This window comes from Corvus hawaiiensis, chromosome 8 (assembly GCF_020740725.1).
Source record: "Corvus hawaiiensis isolate bCorHaw1 chromosome 8, bCorHaw1.pri.cur, whole genome shotgun sequence".
NCBI lineage: Eukaryota > Metazoa > Chordata > Aves > Passeriformes > Corvidae > Corvus > Corvus hawaiiensis.
The window spans coordinates 5,029,829-5,051,481 of NC_063220.1; the positions used below are offsets into that span (position 1 = coordinate 5,029,829).

The 21,653-nt window shown below is 45.2% G+C and overlaps 1 protein-coding gene and 1 long non-coding RNA gene across 3 annotated transcripts in view; both read left to right on the top strand.

Moving 5' to 3' along the window:
• Positions 1-205: 205 nt before the first annotated feature.
• On the top strand, positions 206-20,556 carry LOC125329086. The gene is made up of 4 exons (XR_007205040.1): positions 206-461; positions 5,935-6,006; positions 18,579-19,042; positions 20,087-20,556. It is a non-coding gene; the product is annotated as an uncharacterized LOC125329086 (long non-coding RNA).
• Positions 20,557-20,993: 437 nt separating this feature from the next.
• FGFR2 (fibroblast growth factor receptor 2) overlaps positions 20,994-21,653 on the top strand; it is an 81,055-nt gene continuing 80,395 nt past the window's right edge. The window contains exon 1 of one of the 2 annotated variants that reach the window (XM_048310433.1): positions 20,994-21,081. The gene's annotated coding sequence lies outside the window, so the exon portion shown is untranslated. Of the gene's footprint in view, positions 21,082-21,266; positions 21,288-21,653 lie in introns of those variants that run through there. The other variant, XM_048310434.1, reaches the window with a different exon arrangement.

Here is a 21,653-nt window from a genome sequence, read left to right on the forward strand (position 1 = left end):
AGAGTGCTGGCAGGTGAAAACCCTCCTCTTGATCTCCCTGTACTTGTCTCTAATGCTATTAAGCATAGAGAATCAAAATAATTAATTAAGGTGGCATTTCTGTGGTCAAAGGGAGAGCTTTTCTTTGGCTCCCAGATCCCCACAGCTGCTCAGCTGCCACATGAGCAGGCATTTCTGTGCAGTGCATATGTGGCACTCTGTGCTCCTGGCGACAGAGAATAGGGGTTTATTTTGGAAACTGCTAATGGCTTTGTTTGCACATTTATTCCCTTTGCTGAGAGAGGCTGCAGACTGTTTCTGTGACCTTTTGTGTTTCTGTGATAAGAAGCTGTTTTGGGGGAAAGCAGATCTGATGCTTTTGGGCACCTAGGAGCCTTTGGAAAGGCCTCCAAACCATCCACGCCGAGGGAGGCAGGATGCTGATTGCAGCTGGAATCCATAGCTGGGCAATGTTTGCTCAGGTAAATATTCTGAATATAGGTGTAGGAATTTAGAAGGAAAGAGGTTAATATATGTGCTTCTGCAAGGTACTGGGTTGCTGGATTTGAGAGCTCAGTTCTGGAGGCATCTCCAGCCATGCCAGGGCTACTTCCAGTTTATTTCCTGTAGAGCAGAGGGATGTACATGGAGGGGAATGTGCCTTCCTTCCATCTTCACTCAGGAACCCTGCAAAGCTGTCAGACACCAGCTGAAAAGGGGCTTTTGATTCCTAAAAAGGGAAATTGCAAACCACCCTGAAGGCAGACCACCTCTTAAGTATAGCTGCACAATAATTCAAGTTTAAATGTTAATTTTTATATAAGAAGCAAACTATAAATTGTTCTTGCTTTTATTTTGGTACCAGAGCTGCAAACAACAAGGCATGTCATATTGCCTTTATAAATTACCCCCAAAATTGGCACTAATTTACTTTCAAATTTTGGTAACATTGGCTTCCATATATGTTTCCAGTTTCTAGTAGTAAGAAAAGACTACTTACACGAATCATAATTTGTGATGGGGAAAACTGAATTTTGAAGATATCCATGCTGAAAATACTATGTGCTTTTTTTTAATTATTATTATTATTTCTTGGTTAAACAAGTAGCTTGGAACTGATCATTTAAAAAAGAAAAACAATGCTGGTTGTTTTTTCAGTGACCTTTTCAGCTCGTGCATGTAATCATATACAAAATGAAGCATATTTCCATAGCTGCCATTCTGGAGTGAACAAAGCTTGTTATTAGCTTGTCTAGCCTGGTTTGTTTGATTTGAACTGCAGTCAGGGGATGAGTGCATGCTTGACAATTCTTCTGCACTAAAATGTCTAAAGCAATGCCAGCCTGGGCTCCATTATGGGAAATGAGTAAAATCCATTCAGTATGTTCATGAGCAACTATTCTAACTTTTAATATACTTACAAAGTATACAACCACTTCTGGGCTTAAACATCAAATGTTTTTGATGTTTAAAAGAAAAAAGCAACTAGTGTAGGTTTTCTTAGATATGGAAAAAGTACCAGCAAAATCCTTATTTGTTTTATGTGGCTGAGCCTGTTTATATTGCCCATGCTGGGGATTATATGCCCTTAAACAGGAGAGGAATCTTGTCTACAGCTGTTGTGGGGCGCCTTTATTATAAAAGATGACACAGAAAAAAGTGAAGAACTTTCTTAATCAGTGTCTTAGTAATGAGAATAGAAGACAGATCTGTGATTTTAGCCCAGTTCCTTGAGCCCTGGAAGTACTTTAAGTACATCCATGACCTGATCCCTGTTGAACAAATAAAGTCAGTATATCTTTGAGGTTATTAGTTTCAATGGGGCTTACACGTGTGTTCAATAACTATGTACAATAAAAACTCTGCTGAATTCAGGCTCCAGGTTTGCTTTTCAGGTCCTGAACAATGGCATTTGTCCAGCTTGTCCTGAGACCTACAGATAAAACCACTGTGGGTGTTCAAAGTAGTGTTCTTCAGGCTTAAAAGTGCTAAAGAAATAGACAAAGTGTGTTTCTCTCTCTTGGATTCCCTGGGAATGTCTGATTTGGGTGATGGTTTGCCTTGCTGGTGCATCTGAGCACATCAAACCAAGGTATGGTGCTAGTGAAAAAATCTCTGGCTTCTCTTTTACAGCAAAAGACCTTCCCACCAAGGATGTTGTATTTGCAGCTCTCTGTCCAGGCTCCAGTAGGAAGTGGCATTTCACTGAGGTGGCTCACAAGCCACCAGCTGGCTGAGGGAGTCTGCCTAAAATGGGAGAGGGCTAATATCATGCTGGAAATGTGAACTCTCTCTCTCCTTAACATCCTTGGAAATCAAGGAAGGGGACATGAGAACACAGCAGACGCCCAAGACCAGAGCAGCTATTCCAATGCTTCTGATGCTACTGATGCCCTACCCTGAGGGCTTGGCAGGTGGCTGATGTGACAGAGCATTTTCTCTTTGTTTCTTCTTTCCCCACTTATGCAAATGCAGAGGACAGACAAGGGGGATAAAGGGGAAGGAAGTCTAATACATCCTCCAATTCCTCTGCTCGGTGATTAGCAAAATCTAAACTCTCTGATAAAAACTTTTGAGTTGTAGCTTGGAGAGTAGATGCTATGGATCAATATCATCATCAGATAATCCCAGAATTTAGACATCATTAGGGTTGGAAAAAGCCTCAAAGGTCAGTGAGTCCAACCATTAACCCAGCATGGCCAAGGCCACCACTAACCCATGTCCCCATGTGCCACATCCACACATTTTTTTAAATCTTCCGGGGATGATCACTCCACCACTGCTCTGGGCAATCTTCTCCAATGCTTGATGACCCTTTCAACGAAGAAACTTTTCCTAATATCCAGTCTAACCTCCTCTGACACAAGCCTTTCCTCTTGTCCTGTTGCTTGTTACTTGGGAGAAGGGACGAATCCGCAGGGATATCCATTGCTTTAGATATCGCTGTGCAAGTTCCAGGCATCTTTTTTAATTAGTGGCATTATTTATGTATCTTTAAGCATGCCCAAACCTCTATTTTTTTTTCTTTTGCCACAGCAATTAGTTAACCAGCCTAAAGGCTGATATAAATGGCAGTGAGTATGACCAGATATCAGTGTGCAGAAGTGGCCTCTACCACACACCTTCATGCTGGCTCTGCTGGAAAGTGTCAGGGCTCCTTCCCACAAGATCTGTCTGAACAGGAGGCATCCAGGCTTCCCTTTTTCCAGCAGCAGCAGGAAGCGGTTTCAGAGTTCCTCCTTTGGGTTTGTGCCACCCAAATGTGGATATTTTTTTGGTAAATAGAGCATGCATGCAGCCTGCTTGACCTCAGTAAATACAGCGTGAGCGTGTGTGTAAACTTGAGGCCAGCGCACAGTTGGTGACTTGGAGAGGCTGCTCTGGCAGCAGGGAGCTGCCATCAATCACAACCTGCTTTTAGGGTGTCAGGACTTGCAAGCAGAGCAGGCTCTGTTAGTCAGTAAAAACTCCAGATGAGGAGGAGCATCCTGGTGACAAAGCAGCAGTGCTGTATGATGTAATTCATCTCTGGTACTGTACTGTGTGCACAGGAAGGAAAATCCATGCCTTTCCCCCAGTTAGTGACTGTCAGGTTTTTCCTGCTGGCTGGCAGCTGTCACTTGAATCTTCCTAAGTAACTAGATTGAGTCCCAAATAGTCCCAAACTGCCCCCTGGTCAGTTTGTTCGGGAGAAGAGACTGAGCCCTCCATTCACAAACTCTCTAAATTTGTGTTTCCTTCATGAAATCCCTACTTTGGGATGTCTGTGATGTCTTTAAACTGTCTGTCTCCAAATCTTCATATAAAGGTCAAGGTTAGCACCTGGTAGTCATTGTTTTCCTTAGTACTTCACATCAGACAGTGTAACTAACATTTTACTATTTATTGTTTTGCTGTCTGGGGGAAACTTGATTAATTTTTTTTTTTGCTGAAGATTAGCCCAGTCACCCAAACCAGGCATTATTGTGATGGTTCCTGCCAGAACATTTTCAGCAGTGACCCAGTAGTGTTAAAGATGGAGATGAAGCAAGACAATATGGCTCCAACAAAGTTAATTGGAAAAACTCCCATGAACTTCAGCAGAATCAGGATTTAATTCCTGCTATTGTGCAGTTAAGAAAAGCTACGTGAGAGAGAAGTCTTAAAAAAAATTATTAGAGAACAGTTGTGATCTTGCATGTCAAATGTATTTAATTAGAAGAATTTTTCCAGTATCTCTAGAGATTTAGGGACATGCACTGGGACCTTTTCTGTTTGGAAAATACTTTGCCCATTGTGGGCACTAGGAGAGGAAAAAAATTGAAATAATCTGTATCCAATTGCAGTTGGAAATGTAATACAATGGGATAGGGCTGAGACCCACAGGGAAGCAGTGGCAGCACTCCCACTGACCTTAATGGGAGCTGGACCACATCCCACACAGCCTCGGAGACATTTGTGGGGGGAAAAAATTTCTACTGCAAGGCTGAAAGATGAGAATGAAGAAACGCATGGATTTCAAAACTCCGTGGCTCAAGCGGGGCCAGAGCCAGAACCTGCTGAAGCAAACACAGAGTCAACGGTCAGGCAGCCTTGGTTTGACTCCTGTTGGCTCTTGTGTTTTGCAGAAAGTTTTGTAGGTTTGTTTGTTCCTACTCTTAGAAAATACCTGTTAACCAGCAGATAATGCTCATTAGCAACTCCTTTGTATAACTGATACACTGGGTTTTACCCAAAATCACAGGAGAGAGGTTATCTGTGTGTTTTTACTAATGAAGTGAAAGGGAACTGGTGACCTTCACTCTCAGCAGTTCCCTTTGAGAGGGGGATGTCTCCCATGGGATCACCTGTGGGCAAGGGCTGGGGAAAGGCTGGCAAAAAGGGGTCTTATAGTGGTGGGGTTTCTATTGCTGCAAGGTGAGGCAGACCATGCTGCTGTCTTGCTGGCTTTGAAGATAGCAGAAAAATGATGAGGAGGTAAAATTTGCTAGAGGTAAAATATTTTTTGGGTTTGAAATGCAGCTGAGTAAAGGTTTAATGGTGAAAAGGCATTTCCTTCATGTAGAGGAAAAGGAACACCCAAAGGACTGCAGAAAGAGAGTGAAAATACTTTCAACTACAACAGGGCCAGCAAAGGCCAGAGAGCCCCCAAGCTTCTCTTGCTTCCTTGCCATTTTGTGAATTTATGGAAAGAGATCTCCACCGTGGATCAGTTCACAGCAATCCGGTGTCTCATGCACAAGTGTGGGAGCTAAAGACAGGACAAACACAAAGCCTCTCCTGGGTACCAGGACAAGCTTTGCTCTGTGTCTCTCCAAGTGCATCAGTTCTCCAAACCACACAGAAAAGTTTCCAGAACTTTCAACAAAGCAGGGCTCACCAGCTTCATAGGGAATTAAGAGGGTCCTCCCCCCCAAAGAGCTCTTAGAGAGGCAACATGCAGAAGAAGCCCAGCTCCCTAGCAAAGGGCTGCCTGTGCTTCCAGAAGAACTTGCTAGAAGCCACAGTGCATCTTGGAAGGAGCGGGGATCATATTTCAGCCCTGGATTTTAGGCACACGTTGTGACAGCCCGCGGCAGACATGCCAGGAACTTCATTCCGTAAATCACATTTCTTGCAAAGGAGGCCTCTGTGCTCAGTAGTAGTAGCATTTGTTTCTTCTTTTTCTTGGCTGCTTTGCTTGGAAGTAGTGTAAAGACTTAACCCTGGTGAGAAGGACCTGCAGAGAAATAATGGAGTATGTGAGAGCTCCGGCTTTTGCCTTGTTAAATGAAACTCCGTCTATATAAACACCCTTGAAAAAACCCACTGGTAATGCTGCAAACATGGGATTCAGCAGTGGGCTGTTTTCATTTAGCCTTTTGGCAGCATTTTTAACAAGAATATGTTTTTTTGTGACTTTCAAACCAGACACATCATCTTGGATGAACTATAATGGTAATAAAAGCATTGCAAATATCTCTATTTCTAACCCAGGTTTTGCTGGAAACATCTTACTGCTCAGAGGAGAAATAGAGCCTTCGTGTACTGAGTGCAACTTGCTTAGAAGTGAGTACTAAAAGCATATTCCTGTGTTTACTCACACCCCAGCTTTACTTTTAGTGTTTTTTGGTTTGTTCAGTATCAACCCCCTTGTTAAGGGTGGCTTTTACTTTCATCCAGCCGTGCTGCAGAAACTTCAGAAGCTGCTGACCTGATGTACTTTGCCGTTTCCCTCTGAAGCGTGTGATGTGTTTAATGCAACAGTGTTTTGTATACACAAAGGCTATCATCACCCCAAATTACCTGTTTGTAGACAAATGTTTCCTCAGTCAGCTGCTATGGGGTGAGGAAGATCTCTCCTGTCAGCTAAGAAGAGGCCTCAGTCTGGAGTGAGGTCTGCTTTGAACATTTCTGAATAAATATTTTGCAAAGAAATGTATATATGGAGACATGGTGTTTAGCTTGATTATAGTGGTGACCCTAAAAAATGTAGAAAATGGTAGTGGAGATAGTCATCATAAAAAGGGTTTAATTAGCAAAGCACCCATTGATCTGTAGAGCAGACATTAGCAGCTGCTGTTCAAAGCTCCTGCCTCCACCGGAGATGCTGAACCCCATCATCAGCTCATCATACTCGTCCTCTGTGTATCCAGAGTCAGCCTAAGATTAAGCAGGAATTTTCCCTCTCTACTATCTAAAAAGTTACTCCAGAATCTCTCTCAATATCTCAAAACTTGCTAACTTCCATGTGTTCTGCATTTTCTCATCATTGCCAGCTGGTAAAGTTTGGCATAACTGTCACTGTTAATCCTGAGCAGCACAACTCTATTCGTTGTACCAGTGAATTCAGTCTTTTTTGTAATTCTTGTCTGCTCTAATCCCATTCTCCCTGAACAGAAATTTCTATCTTCCTCTGTTTGGCAGTCCTTTCCAATCTTATGCTATCAACAAAATTCAGTGTGCTCCTATTTCCTGTGCCAAGACTATTAATGAAATATCTAATATTAATCTAATATCTAGTATTAGTATTAATCTAGTTCTCTAAGAACCCAAAACTCAGTGTCCAGGAACTCTCCTCTTCAACCCTCTCTATGCTGGTGTCCTCTCTTTCAGTTTGAGATGACACTTCCAGCTTCCCTAAGAAGTTCCCTCTGGCTCTCTGCTGGAAGAGTTCTTGGAAATGCTGAGCTCTGTCTATTCTTTTGCTCAAAAGTAGGGTGAAGACGAAGAAGTACATTTCTTTAAAATGTACTGGTCATAGAATCACAGAATGGTTTGGGTTGGAAAGGACCTTAGAGCTCATCTAGATTCTGCTATCCCAGGTTGCTTCAAGCCCTGTCCAGCCTGGCCTTGAACTCCCAGGGATGGGGCAGCCACAGCTTCTCTGGGCAGCCCGTGTTGGGGCCTCACCACCCTCACAGTAAATACTCTCTTGCTAATATCTCATCTAAACCTGCCCTCTGTCAATTTGAAGCCATTCCCTCTTGTCTTGTCACTACATGCCCTTTAAAAAAAAAAAATACAACCAGCAGAACTCTTGAAGTTTCAGCTGTCTCTGAGCCAAACCACATCTTAATAATAAAAAGTTGAGTGAGAAAATGAACTGTCCCTTCTGCAAAATCTCTGGGTTTATAAGAATCATAGGTAAAGGGTTGTTTATCACCAAGAGCCCCCAGTACCTCACTGCTTTGCCTGAACCATTCCTGCTGTCCATGAAGGTATAGATTTGGTGTGTTATCACACTGCTGCTGTTTACCTGTGCAGTTTAATTCCTTTAAGATGTGGCCTCTGCACTGAGGAGGTTCCCCTGCTTTGGAGCAGAGCTTCCTCTGGGAACGCCGATGGCAGCTGCAATGCCACCACCATTGACCACAGCAGAAATCATCGCCTCCAAACACGTTCACCACGTGGAAAACCAGAGGCCTTGCTGTGCCTGTGGGGTTTGCTCTTTCACCTCTGTCCTCCGCCCAGCACAGTGACCATCAGTGAACCACAGCCCCCTGGGGGGTGCTTGAGCCCCACCACATGAGGAAAGAGCGAGGGAGCAGCGCCGTTGTTGCGCAGGTCATCCTTCCAGCCCGTGTGGTGGTCCAGGAGGCAGGCAGGGACTTAACTTTGTGCTCTGCCATCGCTTGGAGCTGCAAGCCAGCCTCTGAGGAGGAGCACGGCCCACGCGCCGGAGCCGTCAAGCCGCAACACGCCGGAGCCGCCGCAGCGCTCCCGGGACGGCTTCGCCTCACCCGCGCTGCTCCTCCTGCAGCCTCCGACAGGCCAGTGGAAAATAACAATCAGGTGCTGCATTTTTTGCCTTCAAAGCTCCTGTGCCAAACACAACACAGATTCCCTGTGCTGTGAGGTGCAGACAGGCACAGGAGCAGCCCACTCGCAGTGCGTTCTGCTGGTTTGTGACCCCGCAGCCCAGGGCTTTTTGCACTTTGGGGATGTGGGGTCAGCAGCAGCCACAGCCATGCCAGGCCATGGTGCTTTAGGTCTGTGTTGATATTGCCATTTCATAGAGTCAGAGAATATCCTGAGTTGGAAGAGACCTGTCAGGGTCATCCAGTCCAACTCCTGGCCCTGTGTAGGACATCCCAAGCATCCCACCCTGTGCCCAAGAGTATTGCCCAAACATCCTCCTGAGCTCTGTCAGGCTTGATGCTGTGACCACTGCTCCTGCTCCAGTGCTCAACCACCCTGTGGGTGAAAAACCTTTTCCTGATACCCAACCTAAACCTTTATATAAATATATAATTTTAATTACATTTGATGCAGTGCTGTCCCTGCTGTTGGTGCATGCTGAAAGCGCAACTGACCATGCTTTTATTTTCTTTCAAACATTTAATTGGTCTAAATAAAAGATGGGATAATTGACACTGATTTAAGTTACTCAGGAAATTCCTCTAAATGCAGTAAATTTACACAGTTTACTGGCTGTTGCGTGCAATCTCTCCCTGACAGCATGAGCATCACCCCACGCCCCTCTGTGTGACAAACCATTGGTGCAAAAGGGTTCTGGTGTGGGGAAAGGGCAATGAAGTAAAATTATAATGAGGTTTTGTGGCTGAAAGCTGAAGCTGAAGAATTCAGACCAGCAATAAGGTGTGCATTCTTGGCCAGTGGGGAATTTAATATCTGAAACAATTTGCCTAGGGATATGACGAATTCTCTCTTTGAAAACTTAAATTAAGATGGGGTTATTTTTTTCTAAACAATCTGGTTCAACCAGAAGTTATGGTCTTAATGCTGGAGGTTCTGGTAGCAAGTATCTGACCCAGGCGATGCAGGAGTTCAGACGAGATGCTGCAAGTCTCCATTTGGGTGAAATAAAATGTTTTAAATGCTGTACTAAAGCATTGCTTGCCTTCACGCTTTAAGTCTTAACTCAGTCTCCCCTGCATGAAGAAGTGGGGGAAAGTGAGAACAAATGGCATTTTCTGAATTTTTCTGTGATGTACTTTTACTTCTGTATCTATTCCTCCAGTAATTTCTCACTGACATTAAATATGACTTGGCTTAAAGGGAATTGTCTCACCTTTACAGAGCCTCCTGATCCCTTTTCTTGTCCTGGGGAATGGGTTACTGCTTGCCAGTGCTAAGGGATAATTCACCAGGAAACACCCCAGGCCAAGCAATGAACTGCACAGCACAGCAGCCCTCTTTCTACTCATTTTCCTGCAAAAACAATCCTTGTGTGCTTAGATATTTAAGGAATGCAAAATACAGTGGTGGTAGTGACTTTTGGAGCTATAAAGTATATTTTCCTTCTCTTCCCTTGGCATACAAAAGCCCCTATGGTGGGCACAGGCCTCCCTGGCTGGAGCAGGATTTCTCCTTCTCCTCCTGGCCCTTGTAGAGGAGCTGTGGTTGAAGTGCAGGGACATCCAAACCACTGCTGCGTGCCCAAGTGGCTCCTGAATCCATGAGCCCCTGCAGATGAGCTGGGGAGAGTATGGGCATGGAAATACTTGCTGCATCCCTGGGAATACCTGGGCTGGCAGGAGCTGACAGGGCTGTCACCACAGAGGTGCTGAACAGTCAGCAACAGGATTTTGATGAGAAGGGAAAAAAAAGGCAAGTAAGAAGAGGACCTTTGATACAATCCCATAGAAACCACCCCTACAACCCAAGAGTACCCTACGAACTCTCCCAGCATTGTATAAATCTACTAAATTAATCCAGTGTTCATGATCTAGATGAACCCTTGTACTCATTTCAGCTGTTTCTGTACAAGGACCTCGAAGGAAAATTAAGATAAAGGCCTATATGTGAGGTCTAGTTGACTTTTCCCTGTCTCTGTGCTAATGGTGAAGGAATGCCTACAGGGGATGCCAAATTTTATTGTGCTGTCTGTGAATAATAAGTCTTCTCTTAATACTCTGGAATTAGTAGGTAAACAAGAAAGTGCTTTTTGGGGACGTGGATGCAGTGATTCCAATATTTCCCATGACTTTATGCTTAGATTTATTCATGAGTGGGTTTGATGAATCCTCAGACCATGTCTCCACAATGACATCAGTCAGACTCCCTCCCTTGTGCTTTAGGAGTTCATTCTATTAAATGTTGTTGGGTTTTTTAAGCTGTGAGCAGAACAAGGCTAGAGGAGAACTGAAATACCAATTTACTTCTTGTGAAGGTCTTGTGAAAAGCAGGCAATGTCCAAGGGATAAAAATACTGGAAAATTATTCTTTCATTTGTCAGCATGCCAAAGCCAGGATCCATCCTTTTGCCAATGCTAAATGATTCTTCATTGTGTACAACACAGCTTCACAAATTATTGCTTTTTCAACCTTACTGCCCAATAGTTATTGAAATGAACAGAAAAATTCAGGCTTTCATTTAGAAAGTGGCTCGCTTTGGGGAAACAAATTTATTTACCGGCAAGAGTTTTACTTTTTGAAGCAAAACCAATACTTTGCTGAAGAGTGTTTGGAGGAAAATGGCATATGTTTATCTCCCTGTGTTTACTGAAAATAGACAGAAAAACCCTCCTTACAGAGGTTCTCTTTACCGGCAATGGGGCACAGACCTGAAAAGCTCTGGTGGGTTGCAAGCTGGCAGCTGTGAGAATTCCTGTGTTCTGCTGCCTTCATGGCTTTCATCAGCAGAGATGCACAGGGTGGCATTTTAAGATTGTAGCTAACCAGGAGAGTGGGAATAATACCCTCCAGATAGGCAGGGAGATGAGATTTATACGAGGAATTTCAAAGCATGCAATTGAGGACTACGTGTAGGTAAATTTTGCTGTGCAGATGTTTCTTTATTGGCCTGAGACACACACACTTTACAATGCTTTGTGTTTGGCCAGTAAATTATTTAATGGAACAAACAGTTAATCTTCAGTCCCAGCCTTGACTCTGGCTCTGCTCTTCAAGCTTAACTCCAGAGCAAATGTTTCTGCTGACAAATTTACAGTGATTTTTCATGTTGTTGGCATGGTCTGGCACATTTCTTCAAGGAAAATAAATCTTGATATCAAATAGGGAATATTCACCTAGGAGGAACTGAGTAAAGGTTGGCTATTGGTTATTTGGGTGTACTTTCCTTTGGGGGAAGAAACTCATCCTTCTGTTTAACTCTTGAAAGATGTTATTGACTTTAAATAAAAAGAAAAAAACATTGAGAGTACACTGCAATCTCCTGACAAATATGTAAAATCCTGTCTGTTTGTATTCACAGAGCAGAGCTGGAACCAATGAATAAAGACCATCAGTAAACTTCCAGTAGATGAGGCAATGTGCAATGGCCCAGCATGGATGGGGATGAGCTTTTTAGCAGGGCTGGTTGTGAGCAGAAAAGGGGGGGTGGTTTTAAACTAAAAGAAGGTTGATATAAGAAAGAATTTTTTTACAGTGAGTGTGTGAAACACTGGCACAGGTAGCCCAGAGAAGCTGCCCCATCCCTGGAAGTGTCCAAGGCCAGGCTGGTTGGAGTTGGAGCAACCTGGGATAGTGGAAGGCGTCCCTGCCTAAGGCTGGGTGTTGGAATGAAATGATCTTTAATAACCCTTCCAACCCAAACTATTTTAGAACTCTATAATTCTATAAAGAATAAAAGGAGATGTGGCCCTGGGGTGCTCTGTAGCAATAATAAATCCAATAATGCATTTCTAGGACTGCACAGTTGTATAACTGAGCCTTACCCCAGCACAGTGACACCCTGGATGGAAAAATGCTCTTAGGAAGATTCATCATATGGCAGTGGTACCCAGCCCTCACATGGAAATAATTTCCACTGCTTATCTACAAGCTCTTCAGCAGTGTTGGGTGAACTGAAGTCAAATATTACACTTTAAAAGACAATTACGTGTCTTTCACTTCCTCAAGTCCCTCTAAAGCCAAATAGTGCTATCTAATCTAAACCACCTCAGCTCTTCTCCATTCCCTCAGACACATGCTGTGCATTACATTTCTGCAGAAATCCACTGCAGTCTGTTTCAGCAATCCCTTTGAAGTCCTTGGAAGCTTATCTTTACTTCAGCAAGCACGGGTGTGTCTCGTGGCCAGCTTGCAGGTGACCATAAAGCAGAAATTTATCCCAGAAGCTACAGGTGGCTCTCTGGGGATTTTTTTTCTCTGACTATCAAGAAATCCCCAGAAGTTACCCCAGAATAAAGGACTTCTGAGGCTGTCAAGTGCTGCTGAGTGTGAGTGGGACTGTAGCGTGGGACACATCACAGTGCCTTCTGGGCATGGCCCACCAGGACTTAAACAAAAACTTTCAAGAAAAACTGAAAATGGTCACAGCTGCCTCGTGACAAAACCGAGCAGGACAAACAAAGTGGGGGTGGCAGGAGGCATCTGCCTGTGTCCCCTCCAAACTCCATCAAATCCCCCAGGTGCACCCACCAGCATCAGCCTTTCCCTGCCCAGCTACAACCCAACTCTCCGGAGGGTGTACACACCCCACTCCCCCTGCTCCATCACCATTCTCACCCCCTTTCCTAGTAACCACAAATGCTTTCCCTAAAAAAAGCTGGAAAATGGTTTTAATGCCACAGGAGAAAAGAACAAAAAAAAAAATCTGACATTAATCCAGAGATGAAAATGGCTGAGCAAGTATTTATGTTGATTTAGGGCTGTTCTTGTTACATTCTTGAAACTACTGAGGTTATCTTGTAATCCATCTGAATTGCAGCTTGCGGCATTTTGAGCTAATTTTCAATTGTGCTGCATTTAACTATTCTGTACCTCCTTCTGCCTCCCAGTATTTGTGGAAAAACCCTCATCAGACTTAGGAAACCCAAGGCTAGAACCTCTGAGGTGTCTTGGCATCAGAAAACGGAGAGCATTCCTTAAAAAGAGAAATTTCGGGGTCTGATGAGATTTTGGACTCTGCTAAGAGGCGACACTTTTGCAGGGCTGGGTTTTGGCTGGAGACGGGTTCCCTGAGCAGCTCCCTTTCTGTTTATTTTCTGAGTGTTTTGAGTGAATGCACGTCTCTACAGAGGTTTAGAGAGCAGCAGCACTGGAGATGAGGTTTATTTATTCACAAGATATGTACCATGCAAACAGCTGTGCACTGCTTCTCCTCACTGCTCTGTTGATGAGATACAGCTCCCAGCCCACAGATCTGGCTGGGAGAGACAGCACAGCCCCCAGGAGTGGGGTCTGCAGTGCCTGGAGGCTCCTGCCTCTCCTCCAGCATCAGGCCATTGGTCTTATCCCTTCCTGGAGCTGGAGCTCTGTACTGCAGGCTGGAAAGTGAGAGGGAAACTGGCCATGACTCAGCGCTCACAGGGTGCCCAGGGAAGCTGCGGCTGCCCCTGGATCCCTGGAAGTGCTCAAGGCCAGGCTGGACAGGGTTTGGAGCAACCTGGGATAGTGGAAGGTGTCCACAGCAGGGGGAGGTGGACTAGCTGACCTTTAAAGGTTCTTCCAAGTCAAACCATTCCATGATTCTAAACGGACACATGGATTTTGGAAGACTTTTTCCCTCTGGTGAAGTTAATTCCCTTCTCCTACCATTCTCTGTATTAAGAGAAGAGCTCCAAATGGATGGCAAATTTGTCAGAATTTTGGATGCAAGGGCATTAGGAGGTATTTTCTACTGGGCCAGTTTGGTGATCTTCTCAGCATCCAAGAAAAGGAAGCCCCAGTACTAAACCTGGCATTTAACATATCCAATGACCAGACAGATTTTCCTAGAGTACAAAGCAACTCGATGTCTCCAAGCATATGGGATCACAGCATGATTTTCCTCTGGGGTCTTCTGCAAGTCACTCCCTGAGGAAAGTGGGGGTTAAGCCCATTTTTCACACGCCTCTGGAAAAAGGTCCTGGTCTGCTCCTTACCCCTTAAACCATCAGAAACCCAGGGATTTGGGGCAGGGTATGTGCAGAGAAACCTTGTATTTCCACATCACGTCCTGATTCGTGACAGTTTCAGTAAGAGCACCATATGAGTGCCTTCCTTTCCTCCTTCAGCTCCTTTTCCCTTTTGTCCTTTCTCCTGACCCCTGGGCACCCCTGTGGCATGGAAAGAGACCCATTGCTTGCAGTCCCTGCTGCCTGTTTGTTTGCAGAGACAGGGTTACACCCGCATTACTACCTATCTGTAAATGATGTTTTTCCTGTTGAGCACAAGTACAAATGCAGCTCCTTCGCTTTTAGCTCAATTTTTCACCACTTGTTCCTCACATCCCCCTCCCCCCCCCCCCCTTTGTTGTACTCTGGCGATCGCAGCAGTTTCTGTTTAAAATGTTTCAGTTTCTCTGTTTTCTAGAATTAACCACGAGCTTGTTGCTACATGTGGAGCAGGGCGGGACTGCTGATTCTCTTTTTTTTTTTCCTTCCCTCAGAAAGTAGATTGCTGAATGTAAGGCTGCAGGGAATAAAATTTACAGGAGAGAAATTGCCTTGTATGTGTTTAAGGCAGAGCTACCTTGCTGGCCAACACAGGATTTCACCCTTTGCATGCCATGAAAAACTATTTTTAGTGCTAATGCCTTCTGTAGATCTGGGATCAATGTTTCTCCAGTTCCTGAGTCCTTACTACTCTTTTCTTGTCCTCTGTGGCAAAAATTAAATTTGTTGCTTTCAGATCCATTGCTGAATTGCTCTGATTGGCATGTAACGAGGCTGAAAAACTGGATCCCCATTTAAATTCTCCTTTTTTGACAGATTTTTGAGATTTGTCATTGTCACCAATCAACAGTACAGCCCTTTTCAAAGGACCTCCAAAATTTTGGGACCCATCCAGCCTGGGAAGGTAGGGAGAGGCCATTTGTTGTGAGACCCCTGTGGGGGACACCCGTGGGACAGGGCTGGCTCTCCAAGGCTCTCTTTGGCAAATTAAAGGAGCACCAGGATTAAAAACCAGCAAAACCATTGCTGCACATCCACACAGAGCTGTTGTATTCCTCCCACTAGAGGACAGCAGCTGGTGCACGCAGCCACCAGCAGCATTTCACGGCAGAAGCAAGAATAAAACAGCCCTACCCTTCCTGTAGAAACTTGTTCCTTTCTAGTGGTTTTCACATAATGAATCCCAGTGAATATTTAACTAAGCCTCCCCTGTAATCAAGTTGCTGGCCTCTTTACTTGTACCCACAGAGCAAAACATTTCCTGACCCACTGTGTTCAGCAGTCCTGGGAGTCTCCAGCAGGATCTCTGCTCAGTTGGCATCAGGGGAGCAGCATGAGGGTTGTTGGGTGTTTCTCATCCAGCAATCACCAATACAACCTTTGCAATCCTTTAAGAGATGGAATCTGACCTCAGCTTGGCTATCGAAATCAAAAGCAGGACTTCTCTTCAAGCCCTGAATTATGGCTGTGTGTTTATACATATATGAATATTCATTCATATGCATATGAATATTCAGTAATGCAAGTCTGGATTTCATGCAAAGCAAGCTTCCCTGCAACCCTTTATTTAAAACAGAAAAGAGTGAAGGAGAAAAGGGTGTTTCTGTGGCTGTGGGAGCAGGGAAAAAGGACAGTTTGGGTCTGTGTGTAGGAAACCTTTCTATGACTTCAGTTTAAAGAACTCCCCATGCTTGTATCAAATTGTCTTTGGGCTTCATCTGCCTGACCATTACCTTTTCATCCCATTTTTGGGACTGCAGCTTGTGAATGTGGTTACAGAGTTAACAAATGAGGGCTGTTAAACCTTGATGCATCTCTGTTTATGTGGAGACTCTCTTGGGCAGGTCACTGGCTTCTCTCCAAGGCAGTCCAGTCTCTGAAGTGAAATTGTGGGTACCACAATCACCTGGCAAAGTGGAGGAGGAGGTCATCTTACAGTGGGGACTGGAGCTGATAAAAGACATGGCTTTCACTGAGAGAGACACATAAAGGAAGAAGCAAATTCCAGTGAAAACTATGTTAGGAGATAGGGACGAGAAACTATGTGCAAAGGACAGGGAGAGGAGGAAGAATATTAACTGCTTGGAGAATGCTGACTTGAAAGATGTTTGAGGGTTAAGAAGAATGAGGCAAGGAAATAGATGTAGGCATCTAGTGCTTTATTACCCAAGGTGGGAAGTAGAAGAATTACTTTTATTTTATATTTTTAACTGCTGCAGAGTGACTGTGCCTGCTTGTGTCTGCACCTGGGCCTGTGGGAGAGCGAAAATGCAGAGCTTGGCACTGCAGCAGAGGATTTGGGAAGCAGGAGGGATCTGTTGGGATTTGGTGGGACCCAGCTGTGGGACAGCTGGGTCGCAGGACCCTGCCCAGAAGGAGCAGTGTGCCCACACTGTGGGTCCCTGCCTTACAGTTTCCTGCTCCTTCCAGGGTTTAAACTGTAACATGAACCCTGGTGTAAGGTTGACTTCACACCTTCTGCTCCGAGGTTGTGCCTGAAAGTTCGAGCACCTCTGCTGAACCCTGTGGTGTCACCAGAGAAGAATCTGATCTGATGTAACACTGCAGAGGAAGCCGCCACAACCACAGCTGGTCGAGTTCAACACAGGGCTCCAGTGAAACCAACCAGTGGGTATTGATCAGCTGGAAACAGAATTGAGAAGTGCATGGGCCAACAAGCAAAATATACCCAAGTTCTGTAACAGAAGGAGAAATTTTCTTTGCAGCCTTTGTCTTCTCGTTTTTATAAGTCTGGCTCTGTCTTGCTGTGCCCTGCTCAGCACTCAGAGGAGTTTATTCACAGGGTTTTAAAGGAGCTCACTGCTAAAAAATTTTCTCCAGTGGATGCTGCTTTCCACTCTTTTGGAAATGATACTGTTCCCTGGGTAGAGCACCCAGGGGTGCTCTACCAGGACAGCGTGTGACAAATTCTTTATGAGAGAATCCATAATAAATTGAGGATTTTCTTTTATTTTGATTATTTAGTATTCAATATTTGCATTATGGAAGTGCCTGGAGGTTCCAGCCGAGATCAGTGTCCTATTGTTCTAAGCCATGCATAAAAACATGGTCAGAGATGAGGAGCTTACCATCTAAATAGATGAACTGGATAAAGGGTGGGAGACAGGAAGCATCTATTATTCTCATTTCATAGCTGGAGAGCTTGGACACAGACAAATTAAGTGCCTTTCCCAGGAAAGCCAACGGAGAAGGGCAAAAATCATTGAATGTCCAGGATCCCTGCTCATAACACACCACATTTCCTGCTTAAATATATCTTGCAACACTGTAATGAAAACAACAAATATTTTTTTGGAATATTTTCCTTAAGACACACAAAATGAGAGGAGCAGCAGAAAGGTTACATGGCTACAAGGCATAACAATCCGAGGGGAGTGTTGATACTCAAATGCCATTACAAGACACTGACACAGCAGCAGTGAAAATAATTTTTTTCTCAACTGATTGGCCTTACTCCCTGAAAAAGTATCTCCTAGAATATTCAGCTGTTCATAATGCAGAGGAAGATCAAAAATTGATAGACAAAAGCAATTAATTTGCCCCCTTCTCTAGCTTAACCAAAATGAGGTTTTTTTGTTTGATAAACAACAAGTAAAACTGTTCCTTGATGGGCCAGGAACTGCAGCCCCCCTTCCCATACACATTTTGCTGTGAAAGAACTTGGTAGCCTATCTGCTTCATACTTTCATGGATAATTATTGGATCTATTGGCATTAAAATAATTAATTCTTATCTCAGTTTTTCAGCTTAGCAGCATCTTGAACTAATACCTGGTGAGAACTAATGATGGAACTACTGCTCTGCTGTAGTTTTTATTTCAGAAAGGGGTTGTTTTTATAGGAAATGACTTTTCTCTAAGACACTGAAAAATCTATAGAGCAGCTTTGCCTGTCTTTGACAAAGAAATATTTTCAGAAGTGGGTTCCTATGATTTGCTCTTTGGTACCCTAAAAAAAAGTCCAAAGCTGCCAGGTAAGAAAACCATAAACACTTTGGAAACCAGGTAAATATTTTAGCTGCCAAACTTTGGGTTTAGACACTTAGCCTTGGAAGAACTTTAAAGAAATCTTAGACAAGCATTTAATCGTATCTAGCATGGTCAGGAGAAATTTCTGGATGGGACAGTTTGAATAACAGGGAAGAATTGTTGATTCCCATTGTCTTTCATGGAGAAAACCCTCAGTGATGTGTGTGGTTGAATTTGGATGTAGAGGGTTTCTCCCCATAGACCTCTAAGACTTGAATTTGTGGGGTTTCATTTTCTTTTTTTCCCCCCTAATTTAACTTTGTGTATTTTATTCCTATTTTCATCAGATGGAGCTGTGGCATGTCAGCAGGTCCTGCACCTGGAGAATAGATCAGTGCTGCCTACCTTGCTTCCCTGGGGTACCCATGGCCTCCCTTGCCATCTGCCTGCAACGTGCCAGGAGCTGGGGCTGGTTCCTCACTGGAACTCCATGGAGGAGCCAGTTCCCGTGGAGCCCTGGCTGCACTGATATCTCCAGCACTTAAAAGAAATGTCAGAGAATCTGCAAGGATTAGAACTGAGAGTGCTCAGAAGCTCTGCTGTGCTTTTTTCTGAGGTGACTTTTCCCACATTACTCGGAGGCATTGGCTGCCCATCTCACCTCATCTCTCCACAGACACGAGCTGTTTGTCAGCTGCTTAACCTTCTGCCTCCATCCCTTCAAGCTGAGCTTTTATGGATGAGCTGGGCTCTGGTGGGTCCAGCCCAGGAGCAGCCTGAAGTCAGGCACATCTTCACCTTACCCTGCCAGGTAAAGGAGATGTTGGGTGGGAAATAATTCATCTCCTCACCTCTGCGTGCCCCTCGCTGGGGATTTGGCCGAGCCCAGCTGTGCCCTCCCTGCAGCTGGAGCAGGGCTTGGACCCTGCCCCTGTTGAACATTAACTGTATCCCCGCCTGCGTGCAGAGGGAGGACCGGGGTTCGGCTGACAGCAGCCACAAAGAGCTGGCAGGGCTGAAAGATTCAATTTAACTTTCTTTCTCCTCCCCCGCTTCCATATGCGAGGGCACACAGCGCTGTTTCTGCTTTTGAAACTTGCGGGGCAAAGGAGCATTGGTGTCCTCATTTTCCTTCCTCCCTATTGATGTATCATTGCCAGGATGAAAAAGGACGTCTCAAGAGCTTTTGAAAAAATGGGTGACTACTCAAGACATTTTATAAAGGAGGAAGAATGGGAGAGAAAATAGGACTCGGTAGGGGGTAGAAGGAGCCTGAATGTGTGCCTTGTCTGTCTATTCTTTCGCTTGAAACCTGGAGCTGTTGTTCCTATTTCAGTTCAAACTGTCACCTTTAGTTCATGATGGCTTTACTGCCCTTGCTCCTGAACCTCAACAGATTGGGGCTTATTTACCTATTCACACTCTGCTGTGGAACCTCATTAATAGGCTTATTAGCCACACCATTCACGTGCAGGAGGGCTCACAGAAAAGATCCCAGCCACTTTGAGAGGAGGAGGAAAAAACTGTAAAGAGATTATGCTCTCATTCAGCAGCCTAACTGCTATGAAAGGCTCCCTGGGCCCACTGAGATCTCTTGAAGCCTAAATATGATGACAGAATTGATCTCCCCCCCCACCCCTTTAATTCCAAACATGCTTCTGCTTTTCTCAGATTGAGGAGCTGGGCTGTTGTGGGCCACTTTAGGAGAATGTGGCTCATTTAAGAGAAAAGGCTGCTATTGATAGACTGCTATCTTTTCATCCTCCAAAAGAATAAATTCTGACAAGTGCTTCCAGACCTTGGAAATAGGTGTTCTGATTTGTCATTTTTAGTGGAATGCTTCCTTTTCTTTCAGAGTATGCAAAGATATCGATGAATGGGGAAAGGTATTGCAGCTTCCTGTGCCGGACAATAATTTATGTGAGAATGTGTTAACAATGTTTCCAATGGGCGATGGACATGCCCGGAGCTGGGAAAATTGGATCTTGACTGTGACATCTCAGCTTCTCAATTAGAACATTCAGATGTCTGTTGCTTTAGGAACAACAACAACAAAAAATACTAAACCTGTGTTTCCAATCAATTACAAATTTGTCTGCCATCCCTCATAAAGACTGCAGTACTGGTGGGAAATACGTGCTGGGAGGTAAGAACATATTCTACAGAAACTTGTTTTCCAGTTTTTGGTGTCTAGGAGTGTGTAAATAGAGTTACACTATGATGTGTGGCCACAGTCCTTGAAAGTCCCCTTGATCAATACTGCACACAACATATAAAATGTACAATAGAGCTTAAGTAAAGTAACATTAAATTGATCAACACTGATTAAATTTGAGGTAACCACCACTTATTGATTTTGTTGTCAAGCTGACTCTACACAAGCAAGCATTACACAGACTCCATATTCAAAACCTTTTAGCTGATGGTATCTAAAGCAAATGTTTTATTAACCAAGGATCACGCTAAGCCATACTGAATTTTGAATACCCATATTATGCAGTTTTAAATCTGTGTGTCCAAGCAAATTATATTTGCGTAACTTTTCAACAACTTTTCCCATTTGGGCACTGCACAGACAGGTATTAAAGGCGCACTGTCAGACCAATTCACGGGGCAGTTGGAATCAGGCTTTGAACTGAGAGGCTCCTGAGGGTGATTTCTGGAGTGGGTGTTATCCAGCCATCCTCCCTAGACAGAAGTGGCCACAAACCAGCCATGGCTTCTGAGCCAGAAACACTTCAGGAGAGGTTTCGGGAAAGGTTGTTGTGATGGTACCATTTTTGTGTGAGGATGCAGATGCTGCCAGTGCCGGACTGGCAGTGCCGCAGCCCAGGCTCAGTCACTGCGGAGGTACTTGCCGCGCCCCCCATCTTTCCTTTCCAATCCGCTGGAAAACTTTCAGTGGAGCAACCGTCCGGGGGCTGCGCGGGTTTCCTTCCCTGCAGCCCAGCGGTCGCCGTGGGATGCGCTGCCCCGCTGCCCCGGGCAGGCAGCGGCCGGAGCGGGGGCTCCCCTGCGCCCCTCCTGCCCCTCTCCGGTGCTGCTGAGTGCGCCAGGTCCGAGTCGCGGGAGCATCCGCGACCCCCGGGCAGGGTGGGGGCTCCCGGCTCCGCACCTCTGCGGGCCGGGCGGGGGAAGGGGCTCGGCGGCGATTGGCAGAGCCCGGCAGCGCCGTCCAGGAAACGGCTCGGGTTGCAGCGGGGGGAGTGACCGGGGGAGGAGGAAGGAGCCGGAGGAGTGCGCCGAGAGGGGGAAAGGGGGGAGAGAAAACCCACCTCCCACCCGAGGCGGCTGTCGGCGTGACAAAGCTGCGGCGGCTCGGGGCGGGCGGCTGGATGGAGCGGAGCGGGACCCGCGGCGCGCTGCTCGGCGATGCCCGCGCGGGGGAGGAGGCAGCTGGCGCCGGGCACGGCGGGCTCGCC